The 16,153-nt window shown below is 46.1% G+C and overlaps 2 protein-coding genes across 2 annotated transcripts in view; one reads left to right on the top strand and one right to left on the bottom strand.

Annotated features, from left to right (window-relative positions):
- LOC104123960 (rho GTPase-activating protein 32) overlaps window positions 1–2,284 on the bottom strand; it is a gene marked incomplete at its 3' end in the record, with an annotated part of 71,895 nt that extends 69,611 nt beyond the window's left edge. Inside the window, exon 1 of the mRNA XM_035891838.1 lies at window positions 2,211–2,284. The remainder of the gene's footprint in view (window positions 1–2,210) is intronic.
- The window catches only part of BARX2 (BARX homeobox 2), a 176,534-nt gene that overhangs the window by 6,790 nt on the left and 153,591 nt on the right, over window positions 1–16,153 (top strand). The window lies entirely within an intron of this gene.

The raw sequence follows: 16,153 nt of genomic DNA, 5'->3' as shown, positions 1-16,153 counted from the left end.
ATTTTAATTTAGATTTATTTTTCTTTTTGGAGGAGAGACTGAGAGATGGCACATCATAAAACAAAAGCATTAACTCTAAAGGCTACTCAGGAGTACAACACTGAAATACCGTGTATAACCTGTATTCTAAAGACTTCTGATAACAAGCACTATTGTCTAGTGACCCCAATTAGGCTAACTGCTGTACTTGGATATGCCAGGGGGCTATAAAATGTCAAGGCAAGGACTATCGACAAAGCAGACAAGAGGTGAGCAAAGAGAAAACCTCCATCCATTTTCCAAAAACCTCCAGTAACTCACAGCTGAAATAACTTGTCCAGTATTTCAGAGGCAGACTGAGCCTCAGGTAGGAAACAGAATCATTTAGGTGGGAAAAGACCTTGAAGATCATCAAGTCCAACAGTCGATAAGTGCAGTTTCGCAGCTCCTACCCATGCACCAAGACCGTCTGCAGCAGCACAGCCTTTATCCTAAGGCACATCAATACCAAAGACCTTATCAGGGCCTGCAGGTAAAAAAATCAGGACAGAGGGAGAACACCCCGCTCCTGCGCAGACTGGAGGATCATGCCGCTCTCTCCTCACCCAGTCCTTGCCATAAAACGCTTGAGCCTGGCATAGAAGAGAACAAGAGCCCAGCCCAGTGTACCGACAGCTAATTAGGGCGCTCTCCCCGAGAACACGGTTGCACAGGCTCAGGGGAGCGTTGCAGTCGGCCCTTTCCCAATCTGTGGCTCCGACCACTACGGTTCTACGCAATACCTCGTCCTCTCCTTTCCCCATTACCCTCTGAACAGCTTTCAAAAAAGAGGGAGAGAAAGCAGTAAGATACCTACAGAAAGACTTACTGGGACCACTAAACACAGAAATCCTGGCCTGCAGAGATCAGCATTACCGAAGTGCCAATGCAGCACAGCTTCAAGACGGCACGTTCAGCCAGTGGTGAGGTTTCCCTGACAGCCTAAGAAGCCATGCAAGGGCTCTGCTCTTTCCAAAAGGGGCAGCTCCCCATCTCCCCCCAGCCATCTGATGCCCAATCTGCCCCGTGCCAGCAGAGGCGCCCATCTCTACAGACACTGAGCTGGAGGAAAAATAAATAAATTTTCAAAAGGACTAGCTTTCCACTGGACCAACAGCAACGCACACGGCTACAAGAACTCCCCTTGGTCCAACAGAAGCGATGGTGGAATCGCCGCGCACAGCCACGGCACCACTTTGGTGCATCACCTTCATTGGGATGTAGTTTCACAAGGAGAGGGTGAGCAAGAACTTCAGAGGCTTCTCGGGGACCTTCTTTTAACCCTGGCCACCCCCTGTCCTGTGAAGCCTCATGTGGGCTTTTGCAGATCCTACCCTGACGTGTACGTGTGTCTCTTCATACTGAGAGAAGAGAATTTGGATATTGATTGTAGCTTTGCTAATGCTGGAACTGAGGACCTGAGGTTGTAAGGGTGCTGCAATGCTTCATCATGCCACGTCACCCGAATCCTTTGGGAATGCCAGAGAGCAGGAAAAAATAATAGCTTTGTTGGTTGTTGTTATTTCTAATTAACTGGGCAGGGGAGGAGCATGTGAAACACAAACACTTTGGAGGGGAAAAAAAGAGGAAGTTTCTGGGTTTTATTCAAAAAGCAAAGGATGGGCAACAAAATATAAGCACTGCAGAAACAACCTGTGACTAAGAACAAGGATATTTTAAAATTGAAAAAATATCAGCCAGGAATTTTCACTCTTTTAAAACAAAACATATTAATTGCACTGCTGCACAAGTTTGTGGTTTTATGTAACCTCTTTAATTTTGCGTCAGGCCGGCCAAGAAAGTCCCTGAAACACCAACCCAATTTTAAAGGCTTAAGGAAGGGGAGGACAAAGAAAGAGGAAAAAAGTAAACTACATATTCCTAGGCAAGTCAAGATCAACAAGACATTCAAAGAACAGAGAGAGGACCCCGTTTCTAATGCTTTATAGAGGATGAAAAATATGAAAGGTGTTTAATTGCCTAAGCAGATGCCAGCAGTGGAATGCATGAAAAAGCAAAAGCAAACAAGGTTTTCTGTTCCCCCCCTCCCCCAGTGACGAGATAACTTGTCTGCATTCGCAGGCTGCCTCTGTGTAAGGAAAAGGAGTAATTTTAAAACATTACCATTATCAGAGGAATAACAGCTTACTGAGCACAGGACAAATTCTGCCATTAGTACGTTCCTCACTCACCCTGATCACAGAGAAACACCATGGGACCATCTGAAAGGGGTTCCGCCGTGCAGAAGTGCTTGAAACGAGTGCAGTTATATGAAATGTAGGAGGAAAGAAGAAAGGTACGTGACAGACCAATTCAAGACTCCAGGAAGCAAGCACATACAAATGACTGTGGAGTTGTGCAATGACTCAGCAGGGGGAAAAAAAAAAAAAAATAGAAAAAAAGAAAAAAGAGAAAAAATATAGCAGCAGATAGGAAAGTCTTTTCTGTAAGAAATGATAGCTACCATCAAAAAATAAGTAGAATAAATAAATAGAAACCAGAAGAGTTCCCAGCCTGGAATTCTGTCTGGTCCCATAAGCTCTGCGCACAAAGTTGTTTTCTCTTAATCAGCCATTCTTTATTACCCTTTGCTGCACACCTGAGCAAGCAGAGGAGCAGGAACCTGCGCTGGCTTTAACCCCTGCTTCACCACGGCCTCTGCCTAGGCAGGTGTTGCTCTACAAAGAGAACGCTTGTCTCGGTGAGCAGCATGACACGAAGCCAAAGCCAGGGAAGAAGTCAGATGAGCACGCAGCAGAACGAAAACGCCAGCCTGGGGAATCCAGCGCAAATCCATAAAGGAGCAAGAGCGTGGCGAAGCAGGAGAGAGTCACCCCCCCATCTCCTGGCCTGCCAAGCGTGGTCAGGACGGAAAAATGCCACGACATTTCTTCACCTCTTCTGTTGTTCTCCTGAGAAACCTGCAGGAAAGCTAAGCTCCCATTTTACTTGCATAACTTTACAAGACGGCTCTCCCATGTCTGTTGAGGCTCAACAGCTCTCCCTGAAATGGTAAGGCTGAATGTAATCTGTTAAACATAGCTAACGTAGTCCAAGCAGATGGATGAGGCAAGTCAAGCTGTGCAGATTTCACTGCTCAGTTTGAACACATTCTCGCACTCATTCTCTCCTCTGCAAACCTTAATGCAAAAAGCTTTTCAAGAACATTTAATCTTGCACCCTCCTAAATTTCCACCGACGCATTACTGTCTCTTCAGTTTGGAGCCTAGCTGCAGGAGAAACACCGAGGCGCCCAGGTAGCTGCCTGGCTTGAGCCACATGGTAAGGTCGAGTGAAATTTCAGCAGATGCTTACGTGCTTTGCAAGGCTGTGGTAGAAAAAAAAACATATCAGGTAACCGTAATTCCTTTCCATCGTTCTTAACTCATAAGTCCAATCACTTGAAAAATACCATGCCTTTTCACTTCCGAGTCTCCTCTGCCTTGAAAACCACTCCTGGCGTGGTTCCACCAGTATAAATACTACACGGCATCTCTGCCACCATTTTGCTTATGCATCAGGGTAACAAAAGATGAGAGGATGCCAACACCTTCTCTATGCAACGGAATATATCTGTATAACTACGGGGAACTCTACAGTCAGAGGGGAGGGGAGAAAAGGACAGAAAACCTGAATAAGGCAGCTGAACAGATAACAGCACTTAGAATGATTTTCTAAATGCTTTCCTTTGCCATCAAACCAGCCTTTATGGCTAACAGAAGACACTGTCCATTCCCACCACTGAGAAAATTAAACCCTGCTGTCCTGAGGCGAGGAAAGCTGGGCTTTATGGCCAGCACATGAGAATACACGTATTTGTATAGCTGAACGGCCGGCAACGAGGGACCAGGATGGACCCTGGACTGTTGTGCCAAAACAGGTCACAGTTAAAAACAGGAATTCCTAGTGAGGAGAATGACAACATCTGCAACATCGTCCTGGCACCTGTGTCAACATCCACCGCTCCCCAGTGCCGGGGGCAGAATCTCTGTAATTCAAGGGGTTGGGAGGGGAAGTTAATAAAGAAGGACAATCCTCCTGAAAATTACACGCGGCCACTAAATCCACCTTTCAATCCTGTTTCAAAAGACCAACAGGAATAAAATAAAAATTTGCCCTGAAGTAATTTTTATACTTGAGCCACACAGCTCTTCGCAATTAAGGCAAAATGTTCCTGTAAAATAGCTATTTTTGTTACCCTCACTTAAAAGATGGCGTAAATAATGCACAAGAAGACTCAGCACTGGCTGAGTTGGTGAAGCCTGGAATAAAACCCAAGAGTCCTGGCTGCCTTCTTTCCTGCACAGAATCACACAGAACCCCAGCATGGCAGGGGTTGGAAGGGCCCTCGGGAGCTCACCCAGTCCCACCCCCCTGCTCAAGCAGGCTCACCCAGAGCAGGGGGCACAGGACAGCGTCCAGGTGGGCTTTGAATATCTTCAGAGAAGGAGACTCCACAGCCCCCCTGGGCAGCCTGGGCCAGGGCTCAGGCACCCTCCAAGTCAACAAGTTCTTCCTCCCGTTCAACTGGAACCTCTTCTGCTTCAGTTTGTACCCATGGCCCCTTGTCCTGGCGCTGGGCACCACTGAGAAGAGTCTGGCTCCGTCCTCGTGACCCCCACCCTTGAGATATTTGTAGGTGTTGATGAGATCCCCTCTCAGCCTTCTCTTCTCCAGGCTGAACAAGCCCAGCTCCCTCAGCCTTTCCTCCTAGGGGAGATGCTCCAGTCCCCCCATCATCCTTGTTGCCCTCCTCTGGACTCTCTCCAGGAGTTCCTCATCTTTCTTGAACTGGGGACCCCAGAACTGGACCCAGTGCTCCAGGTGGGGTCTCCCCAGGGCAGAGCAGAGGGGGAGGAGAACCTCCCTCGCCCTGCTGGCCACGCTCCTCTTAATGCACCCCAGGATGCCATTGGCCTTCTTGGCAACAAGGGCACCCTGCTGGCTCATGGCCAGCTTGTCGCCCACCAGGATTAACAGCCTTCTCTCCATAAAGCACAACCATAGACAACAGACTAACTCCATGCTGACAACCTGTTTGCGCAGGAGCACAGAAGTGCTACGAAAACACAAAATTTCTCCTTGCCAGTCACTCCCCACACAACAATGTACGGGGAGGAAGACGTTACTGGGAAGAGGGAACTGGTAGACTCGCAGGTAACACCAACATACAGGGCATTAATTGTTTTTTTCAGTATGACTAAGGTAACATTTCATTCCAGTTCATATTGCACCATATCAGAGGCTGGAATATTTCACTGCAAGCTTTAATCGTCCTGACTCATGCTGTCAGTAATAAAATGCCCTCTTGGGAAAATAAATAAATAGACAAATAAAGCCTTAACTGGTTGGTAAAGTACCCACCAGTGAAAGCACACTGCCTGACTATTTTTAAGACATTAAAAAGGGTTGCAGGTGCAATATGTTAACCTAAACGGACAGGTGATGAACGGATTTATAGCTTTTTCAGTCTGACAGAAAAAAAAAAAAAAGTATGGATAAGCTTTTGAGAGCATTTGTCTCAAGCACCCAAGGGTAGGCTGGAAAATGAAAGCATTTCTATTACATTGGCACTTGTGCAGAAAGGCAGGATAATGAAGTGACCGGGCCATTAGCCTTCCCGAAGAAATGAGATACTGTTGAAACCAGTGCACATTAATTTCAGTGCCCGGGAAGATGGCAGTAAACAGTGCTATTCAGGCTTTTTTCCTCCCCTCTCAGTAATCACGAAGATTTTAGGACTGACACCTGCAAAAGAGACCTTTTAGTGCATAACGAGTAGCTCAGCAAAAAGAGAAGGCTGTGAGAGAATAGGTTAAAAAAATAAAAAAAGGGAAGAATAGAGCAAACAAAGGAATAAAATGATAAGATGTAATAGAACTTCCAGGAATGGAGCAGCCTGACAGACAGCACTTCCAGAAGACTCCTGTTGAGGATCAGGCTTATGGAAGCAGCCGAAATGCTAACGAAATGTGCGGGAAAGCTAAATGCCCGCTCCTCGCTCCACACATCACCTCCTCGCTACGGGTATGCTCAGAGAAGAAAGTTCATCTTGTCATCCAGCCAGGGAAAACCCCAGTGCAACAAAACCAAGACTGTAACCATCACTAAATCTTCTTACCAAAGAGGAAAAACACTCCTAGAGGGAGAGGGGGAAAGATGAAGAGTCTGAAATAAAGGAGGAATAGCACTGAACTTGAAGGAAAAGCTGAGGCCCATTAGCTAGGAGCACGGTTTCCTGGCCTTTTTGCAGAACAGGCATCGAGGCTTCAGAAACTCAAGCTACTTAATACAACGTAAGGAATTGCCCTTCACCACCCCAGCCATGAGCAGGAGCTCTCAGGACGTGGCTTGCAGGGGAGGACGTGCACCAGCCCAGACCCCTCAGGTGGCCCAGCCAGCGCACCCTCCCTCTCTCTGCAATGGACCCCAGCACATTACCTCGTTAGGCCAAGGTACCCCCCCATCCCCATGGCCCTGAATGCTTAAGGGTGGGTGTCACAAGGACGGAGCCAGACTCTTCTCAGTGGTGCCCAGCGCCAGGACAGGGGGCCATGGGCACAAACTGAAGCAGAAGAGGTTCCAGTTAAATGGGAGGAAAAACTTCTTTACTTTGAGGTTGCCCGAGCCCTGGCCCAGGCTGCCCAGGGGGGCTGTGGAGTCTCCTTCTCTGGAGATCTTCAACCCTTGCCTGGACGCTGTCCTGTGCCCCCTGCTCTGGGTGAGCCTGCTTGAGCAGGGGGGTGGCACTGGGTGAGCTCCCAAGGGCCCTGCCAACCCTTGCCATGCTGGGATTCCCAAGCAACCTCCAGCTCCATGTCACATTTTCATGGCAAATGTGACAACAAATGGCCTGGCCTGAACCACAAACACACTGGAATTTGGCTTCAGAGCCATGTTTTTAAGCGGCACGTGGATGTGGATTTTTCTCCAGTTGCCACTTTTTGTGCTTTTGAAAGCTTTCTGTCCGACAGAGGAGCTGAATCTCTCTCGTTTCCTGAGGAAGTTCATTGCCGAGACAGGCGGCTCTGCCTGCTCTGGCACAGATGCTGGTGGCATCCCAGGGGGCTCCGACCTGGCCATCTGCATCCCCCTCTCAGCTCTGTCTTCATACCCAGCCGGGCGCTCATGGGCAGCTCACAGGGCAAGACACTACTCCACGTGACAGCCCAAGCCAGAGCTCCTTCCCACCTCTGCATTTGCCTTCCCAGAGACAAATGTACTCACTGAAATGCTTTTTGCAAACTTTGTTCAGAAATTATTTTTTTTTTTTTTAAATAGCCTTGCCTTCTTTGGGAAAACATTTGCGATAGCTACCCAAGTTGCTCTTTACGTCAAACAGAACATAAAAGAAGAATCAGCTGCTCTGTTCCTATCTCTGAAATACATCAAAGTAATCAGGTAATTAGCCAAAGATTTCCACATTTAATATAAGACTTAGCAACGTGTTTTGCAAGAATACTCTTGGCACTTACTTCCATGAGTTTCCTAAGATCCCCATAGTTAACTATAAAGGTCTTTCAAGCAAAACCTACATGATCTCTAAACCATATTGGCGTCCTCTTCTAGTTTGCTGTGCTTTATTTTTCACAGAGTAAATGAATAGGCAATACCACCCAGACCCTTACGTTCTGGGAAAGCTAAGGGAGGGAGCAGAGTCAGCATAAAATGACAACCTTTTCTGTTCTTGGATGGTGATGGATACCGTCTTGTATTCCCAATAGATAAAATTAAGGCCCTCAACACGCTCTTGTTTTATTGTAAATGCAGCAGTAATTAAATATGTTCATCAAAAATGACGTCATTTTGTTTTTCCAGCACGTGCCAACAGATCTAATACGCTGTTAGAACCGAGAAAAAATTTCCTACCACACAACATGTGTTTGCACTTGAAAACTTTCTGCTAGGTCACACTAACACCATGCCAACACTTCCCACTTTTTCGGTTGCTGTAAACAGCTAGCACCAACCGTTTACACACAGTGCAGTGCAGTCGGAAACGGTGACAGAAAATGTTGAATCAACCCCTTCCTCAGATCTGATGTCTTATTTTCCACCAGCACACTGCCACACACTTGCCACTGCACAGATCGCTGGTCAGGTTCAATGGATTTCTTACAGCACACTCAGGGTGCCTACAGAGTAATAACAGGTAGTAAAAAGCATCATTTTTATTAAGTTTTGAGGTTCGTGATGGTAGCAAAAGGTATTCCTCGATGTGCACTTTTTCCCTTCCTGTTCTGTTTGTACGTAGCATCAGAGAACAGCAAACATTAATGAGTACTGTTTCTCTGATTTAACTGATTTAAAGAGTGTTTTTGGAGAGCTGGGAAAGGGGAACATTTGGGTCAGGTCTGGGAAAGGACGTTTGAGAGACAAAGCATGATATCAGTAGGTATATGAATAATATGTTTGTGGAATCAGCAAAAGCTAGTCAGAGGTTACATCTGTACATATTCTAACGTGCTATACATTAAACTCATGGGCTATCAGCTTCCTTTGAGCTCTTAAGAAATGTTTTTCCAAAGACAGTTTTATCACAGTTTTTATGGAATGCACATGCAAAGGTAAATTCCTTATCAAGACAGGCATGTAACAAGTACCTGCAGTTTCTATTTCAGTATCTCCCCTCTTTTAAACAGCACTGGTGATGATGAAAGTCATTTCCAAAGCCAGTATTTCTTGTTTGCTACCTGTGCCACACACGTGACTGCACTCCCCACTGATCCGCATTTCCATAACCCGGCGAGCGATAATAAAACACCTTTAAAACCCCAAACAAAGGCACTTCTCAGAGCATGGTACTGCCGGGAATCTCAGCTCCCTGCCTGGAGCCTGACTCGGTAGCCAAAGGGTCCAGACCATCAGCTGGGAGCCTGTCAGCACCCTGGGGAGGACAGCAGAACGAACCCACCGCCGATGCGATGCGCGGCAGCCGCTCTCACCCGCCACCCAGGAGTTTTTCAAGGCAGTGATCCCTCTCCTACACCTGGCACTCTCCTTCCCCTCGAGCAGCGAGCCACGCGAGAAGCACAGGATTACTGCAACCTCTCGCCTTTCATTAACGTGGCAGGGTCTAAATAAATCTGTTCTCCAGAAAGCCACATCTGGCACATCGTTAACCTGGGCCCCCCAGCTACGCTGCAGCTCTGAGTCAGTATTACTTAGTGACTAGCCTGTTTCCCTCAACTTTCAGACTCATTTTAGAAAAATGCGTACTGGAACACTACATATCCTGCAGTTTTACTGCATGCTAATATTTGCCGTTTTACTGCACACTATTGTCTCATCCAGGTCCCAGGATTTTTAAGGCAGGCCCAGGCAGTAGCACCTGGAGCATGAAACACGGTTGTTGTCTCTTTTAGGCCAAACAGTCAACGACCAGGTTTTTTTCTAGCAGGTAACACCAAGGTAAGTTGCCAGAGATGTCTTGTCCTCAGAACTCCATGCAATGCCACATCATGCATTGTATCTACAATTGCACAAGTCCTTTTTCCCAGTAAGTAGCAGTCTGAAGGCCTTTCCTATGAGACTTTCACTTTCTGTGCATCCAGCATCCCTGGTAATACATTTTCCTTAGCAGGCACCAAGAAAACTTTGTGTCTGCACAAGAAAGAATAGGCCAAAAAAGTCACCTTCTGTTCTTTCATGAGCCATTGAGGATTTGTCAAAAATTTTCCCTATACAGAGGCACATCTTGATTCAAAAAGAGGCCAGGTACTAATTAAAAAGCCTCTGTGGGCATCAGCTGATGTTCAACAACAGTTTTACATCTCAATGGGTATTTGTTACCAATGCCATATCCTATGTCCATAGATTGTTTGCTGTAATCAGATACAAAACCTCACTTGCAAAGTCTGCTGCACCGGTGAGATCAACACCTTGTCTTCCCCTTGCTGCTGCGGAGCTGGAGTTCGGGAAATGCATTGCACACTCTGAATTCATGGCGATATTTGACAGTATTTCATAGAATCATGGAATGTTCTGGGTGGGAAGGGACCCCCAGAGGTCACCCAGCCCAACCCCCCTGCAGGAGCAGGGACACCTTGAACCACATCAGGTTGCTCACAGCCCCATCCAACCTGGCCTGGAATGTTCCCAGGGATGGGGCCTCCACCCCCTCTCTGGGCAACCCCTGCCAGTGTATCCAGCATCATTTCAACATGATATACAAAAATAATTTAAAAATATATATCCACATCACTGTCATTTCCCTGTAGGTGACAAAGAACAACTCCACGAGGCAGACAGCATTACCTGAGTACCTCTTCCAGCACCCGAAACTCCGCCGGTACCCAGGGAGAAGGGAAGATGAAGTCAGCTGCTTACCTTCCGCGTCTATTCACAAAGCCCCGCACAGAGCGGGAGATGCTGCCACAGTACAACGCAATTCTATGTGAAGCTGTACTTCAGATCCCCTTCAGAGGGAACAAAAAGCCTGTGCATATTTATACATGCACCTGCAGAAAAAATATCCTTCCTGCTGTTTTTCAAGGAGCTGAGGAGAAATGGGGAAATATTTTTGTGGCCAGACCTACCACTAGGACTTACACGACCTGCGTAAATCTCGCTGGGACTGGCCATGACCTTATAATTCTATAAGCACATCAGAATACAGCGCACAAGACTCAATGTTAGAATTTCTCCTCATTTCACTGTAAGTATCTCAGCGTTTCATATTTTCAAAGCTCCAGTCACAGAGTCAAACAGTGAAGAAATCTTCTCAGCTCTCACTGTAATTATGGAATCACCTTGCAGAGGGAAGATGAACAACCTCAAACTGGAAGGCAAATTAAACAAAAAAAAAAAAAAAAAAAATCAAAGTGCACCTTAATTTTTAAAGTCAATCTCGTGATTTTTCAGAAACTTCACTGCTGTTTTTTAAATGCCTGAGGAGTCAGCCACAGCGGAAAAGGCAGTCTAGTAGATGGGCATTTCTTTAAAGCAAGTCTTTTAGTCTCCGGTGTGACTGCATATACACAGCCCAATTTAGGCAGGGATTCCCATAAGAAAACAAAGAATGGCAAACCCCACCATGTTTGGTATGAAAGAGCACAGGCCAGCCCTGGGATGAGGTATCACCGTAGAGTGGAAGAGATGAACGGCTGGAAGAAGCTGGAAGAGAGTCTAGAATTAAAAAGATAAAGAAATCCTTTTGGGAGCCCTGGTAATTTTATTCTGCTCTCTAAATTAAGCGTTACACTCAGCCTGTTCGAGCACAGGACTATGAGTCAGCCCCGGACCCTACGCCACTCGTCCCTTCTCTCACTTGTAAGGAGAAGTGCGTCACACATGAGATCGCCGCCTGCCCTGGCCAGCCTCAAGCAGAGGCAGAAGAAACGTAATGCCAACAGGCAGCCAAAAAGTCAAACCCCTCTACGTGTGACAACAGTGAGATGTTTCAACCAAACAAATTTCAAACTCAACCGCAGACTTGTAAAACGTCAGCCTGCCCGCGTTAGGACACCAACCAACGCAATAAGCAAACATGAAAAGACATCCATGCTATCTCCACTGGCAAACTTATTTATCAGAGAGACAACAGGAAAGCAAAGGTGTAACACATGCAAGCGAGCGTTACCTTTTTCACCCTACTATTGTGTATACACGTGATTTAATAACATTAAATCTCCCGAAGGTAGATGCGTGCTCCTAACACAGCTGCATGACAGCTTTAAGACAGGCCTTCCCGTTCACACAACCTGATCCCATTCCTTGATCTATCATTTGCTCATAAAAAGTGAGTCAGATCTCCAGTAAAGCAGTTGTGAGGGAAGGAAAATAAAAAACATGTAATTATTTACCCCATGGTATTATAGATCCTTTTCCCATTCTCATGCAATCTGTGATGGATGCCTGCCTGTGCAGTAGAATAAATGTATTAACCCCCTTGTACGGAGTCTGAAGGACCAAACAATAAAGGAAACACATAACTGAAAATAAACTGACATTTTCTCTTGTCAATGTTTGCCCTGATAATTTACAAGGTATGAGCCAAGTCAAATCAAGACCAGGCAAAGTTCACCAAGTCAGGTTTAAATTTTTTTTCCTTTTAGTAATGTTTTCCAGAAATTTAATACAGCAGCCACATTGTGTTTGCACCCCAATATATCAAGTATTTTTAACATTTTTAACAGAAAGCACTGAAAAGGCCTAGAAGGAGGTTTCTGCCCCATGAACTAGCACCATGTGCTTACACGCTCAATGACACTGAAATTCGCACTTAACACAGCGCTTTTCAGGAACGTCGCACGTGGCACCAAACCTATCTCCACAGAATCCAGAGGAAAAGCGCGTAGCAACATCACTAAGCGGTATCGGATTCCCTTAACTCTCTTAAAGGATCGCACTCCAGGCGCAACGAGCCATTTTGGAAAGCTGCAGACTGCGGAGGGAGCACAGGCTTGCACGGGAGGCGAGCCACCGATAATCTGTGGAACCACTAGACATCTACATGAATTTTTTTTTTCTTTTGCCTTTGATTAACCCCTCATGGCTTTTTGAACCCACACAAATTCCTTCTTCAAAGTCACAACCCTGAAAGACTTGCGTACAGAAACATAACAGCGCTTCCCTCCACCCTTCCAAGTCTTCACCGATGCTCTTCTGTCTGCAAACTGATTGGGATTCTTCAATGTTATGTACTTTGGCAGGACTCAATGTTAGGTGCCAGATTTGAGGAGCAGCTGCATTCCAGCTGGCATAGCTACACATGCTCTTCCTCGTACAGACAGCGGCCAAAAAGGTTCAAGCAATTCCAGCCTTACTCTTTCTGGTGACTTTCTTGGCTGTTTCACGTGTTAGCGCGGTCAAGCTTACATTCCCATGTTCAACTGACTGCACGTTGACTCATCTGAAAATAATTTAGAGGATTTGTAATTATTTTGCTCTGACAATTCCTCACCAAAAAAGAAAAAGAAATGAGAAATAAGGAAAATCATGATCAAGAAACTGAATTCAATATTCCTGGAAGGGAGATCTTTATCTTCACAAAGTCTCACAGCCAAGAAGTTCGGATTTTCCCTTGCCGTATCATGTGAGCATTCCTGGCCCGAGCGTGTAACGGAGTAACTAGCTCTCAGGGGGCCGTTTCCCTCCTGAAGTTCATAAGCAGCAAAGCAAAGACCAGGATTCCCTGCTCGCCCACCCAACGGCTCCGCAGACCCTGCAAATCCTACGGCTCCCCTTCAGGGGACGGTTACAGCAGCAGCAAAGCACCTTCAATTTGCCAACCCCAAATGGCAAAAAGAGCAGAGCAACGAATAAAAGTAGCTTCAGCTTTTGCACATGAATTTTGAGATTGAAAAGTATCTAGAATTTGTATTGTAAGTGAGCAAAGAGGTAATCCTGATCTTAAAAAGCAATAAAAGGGATTGAAGAAGGTCAGCATAAACAGGCCCAATACAGAACATAATACTGTATTCAGGGTCTGTCCGCATCTGGAATTATTTGTGAGCAGCTGTTCCTGAGAAGTTCCATGTGTGGTCAAGCCCTTGAAAGGGAGAACGTATTCAAAACCAGAGACATTTGCTGGAGAAAAAGGTTTTTGTGTGATTCAGGCGCCTCCAATGTTTGTTACCATACACTGAAGCGTGGAAAAGAGAGGGATTATTCCTACAAGTAATCAGCCCTACACGCAAGCCAAAAAGCACCATCTCCACCGAGCTAACTACTGCTCAGGAACTGGAGAGGAGCCATTTTTGTCGACTGGAGAGACACCACTGGGAAATTGGGGGAAACTAATTAAAAATCTGACACGCACCTTAAACAGAAGAGGCTGTAAGCCATGGAGGTGCAGAGAGATCCAGCATAGGGACTGGTGGAGCCTGCCACAAAATATGTAGAGCAACCACTAACATCTCAACGATGCTAAAGGCACCGGGTGAAAAAAGCACAGGAAGGCAACACTGCTGCAAAATTAATACTGAGGTGGGGTTTTGGGTTGGGGGTTTTTGGGTTGGTTTGGTTTTCCTTTTAATAAAACTATGCACAGTTCTCCCTCATTTCATTTTTGTTTTTAAGAAAAAGGTTCTCATTTAGCACTCACGATCATGGATGCTTTTATATACAGGGGAAAATATAATTTCGGTGTCTCTCTGTATTCCCAAATCAGGCTGTGGGCTATGTCCCTTGAAAACCACCAGCTTACTGCCTGTGAGCCTGAAAAAGGCAAAGAAAGGCAAGGAGGCAAGTGCTACGTGCTTCAGGACAACACTATGCACATGGACCACACCTAACTGGGAGAGAAAGGGAAGAAATTGGTAATTCTAACATGGCTTTTCCCCCCAAAGAACTCCACTTGTGGTGCTGTGAGCTGTCACAGCAGTTTTTCCAGTAGCGTAATTATCTCCCTATGAAACTCGCTTCCCTCTTCAGAGGATCGCGGGGGGAAGGAGGGGGGTGTTTGTCCTTTCTTCCCGATAATGAACCCCCTGGCTGGCAGCCTCAGCATCTCTGCTCTGTTTCTTAAAAATCACACTGGCTCCAAGGCTACAGCTTGAAGCTCAGCTACTCCATCCTCCCTGCCACCCAATCTACAACATCTTACATAAAAAACAGCTCTTAGCTTTGCCAGCGCAGCCCCCATGCAAGAGCTCCAACACTTTCACAGCTTCCCATGGGGATTTAAGTATCAGATATGGAAGCGATCAGAGGCTTGTTAATCTCATTATATTGCTCCTGTGAAAAAGCTATGAGCAACCGTGGCAGTATTAAACAAAATAGTTTGTAGAGGGGAGGAAAAAAAAAAAAGTCAACACAGCTTTGGTTAACCTTCTGGGCATGAATTTAATGGCTCCCTGCAACCACAAATACTAGGATTTAAGAACAACCGTCTTCTGAAATTGATCTGACATTGGCCTTGTTTCCCTCAATCGTTAATAGGGAACGGAGATTTTCAGTCTATGAAAACCTAAGTATTTTCATGTGTACCCATAAGCAGCTCCCTCACTTGTGCAAGAAGCTGGGAAAGTCCCCTTTTAAAGGGAAGCTGTCAACACCATGCATCAGATGAAACCGTGCAAAATTAAGACATCACTGTAGTTTCCTCTTCTTATTTTTTGCAACTCATGCCTTGTTTCTGGCTAGGAAAGTACTCCATCGAGGCTGCTTTCCTTTCGGTGTACCATATGAGATTGATTTAACTTCGGAAGATTCTTCAAATCTGCTCCAACCCATTGCATGTTCCCCTAGACTAACGCTACCAAGAGTTGGTTTCAAAGTAAGTTTTGCTTACGGAAAAGCATGTTAAGGCCGTCTTCAAGAGCTGGGATGGTTAACGGGCATTATTTTCCAAGGAGAATGTCTCTGTTTCAAAGACACAAACATGTTAGGCCACACGCCCGAGGTCAAAACTTACTCTTACTTCAAATGTAGTAAGGAGCTTCCTGTGTGTTTGATGCCATACAAAGTTCTGGCCTTACTGTTGTAGCACTAATGGAAAAAATATTGAGTAATGGTCCCTCCTCCCACCACTCAGAATTACGACATTTCCTCAGAAACCACAAAAAAAAAAAATTTAATAAGCAGGTTAGTGCTCTTTTTATTTACCCCTTTTGACTCTTGATTTTTATGGTGTATATTGATATCGTTACCAAAATTTTTCTCCCAGCACATCTTTACTTAAAAACCAAATAGATTTTTCACATGGTACCTATAGGCATATGCACTTAAAATAGTTGGATATTTTATGTAAACAATTTTTAAAAAAGCATTACATGCATTGGTCCAGCACACTTACACTCCTAAAATAGGATTCAGCTCAGTGAATTCAGAACACTACCAGGGTACTGGTTGACAGGCAGCTGAATATGAGCCAGCAGGGTGCCCAGGTGGCCAAGAGGGCCAGCACCATCCTGGCTTGTATCAGGAGTGGTGCGGCCAGCAGGAGCAGGGCAGTGACCGTGCCCCTGTGCTGGGCACTGGGGGGGCCACCCCTCGAATGCTGGGGTCAGGGTTGGGCCCCTCCCTCCCCGAAGGACCTGGGGGGGGCTGGAGGGTGTCCAGAGAAGGGCAGCGGAGCTGGGGAGGGGTCTGGAGCCCCAGGCTGCTGGGGAGCGGCTGGGGGAGCTGGGGGGGTTCAGCCTGGAGCAGAGGAGGCTGAGGGGAGCCCTCATCGCTGCCTACAAGTGCCTGA

The sequence above is a fragment of the Egretta garzetta genome, unplaced genomic scaffold, assembly GCF_000687185.1.
Source record: "Egretta garzetta isolate BGI_Z169 unplaced genomic scaffold, ASM68718v1 scaffold943, whole genome shotgun sequence".
Taxonomy (NCBI): Eukaryota; Metazoa; Chordata; class Aves; order Pelecaniformes; family Ardeidae; genus Egretta; species Egretta garzetta.
This window is presented reverse-complemented; position numbering and strand designations above follow the sequence as displayed.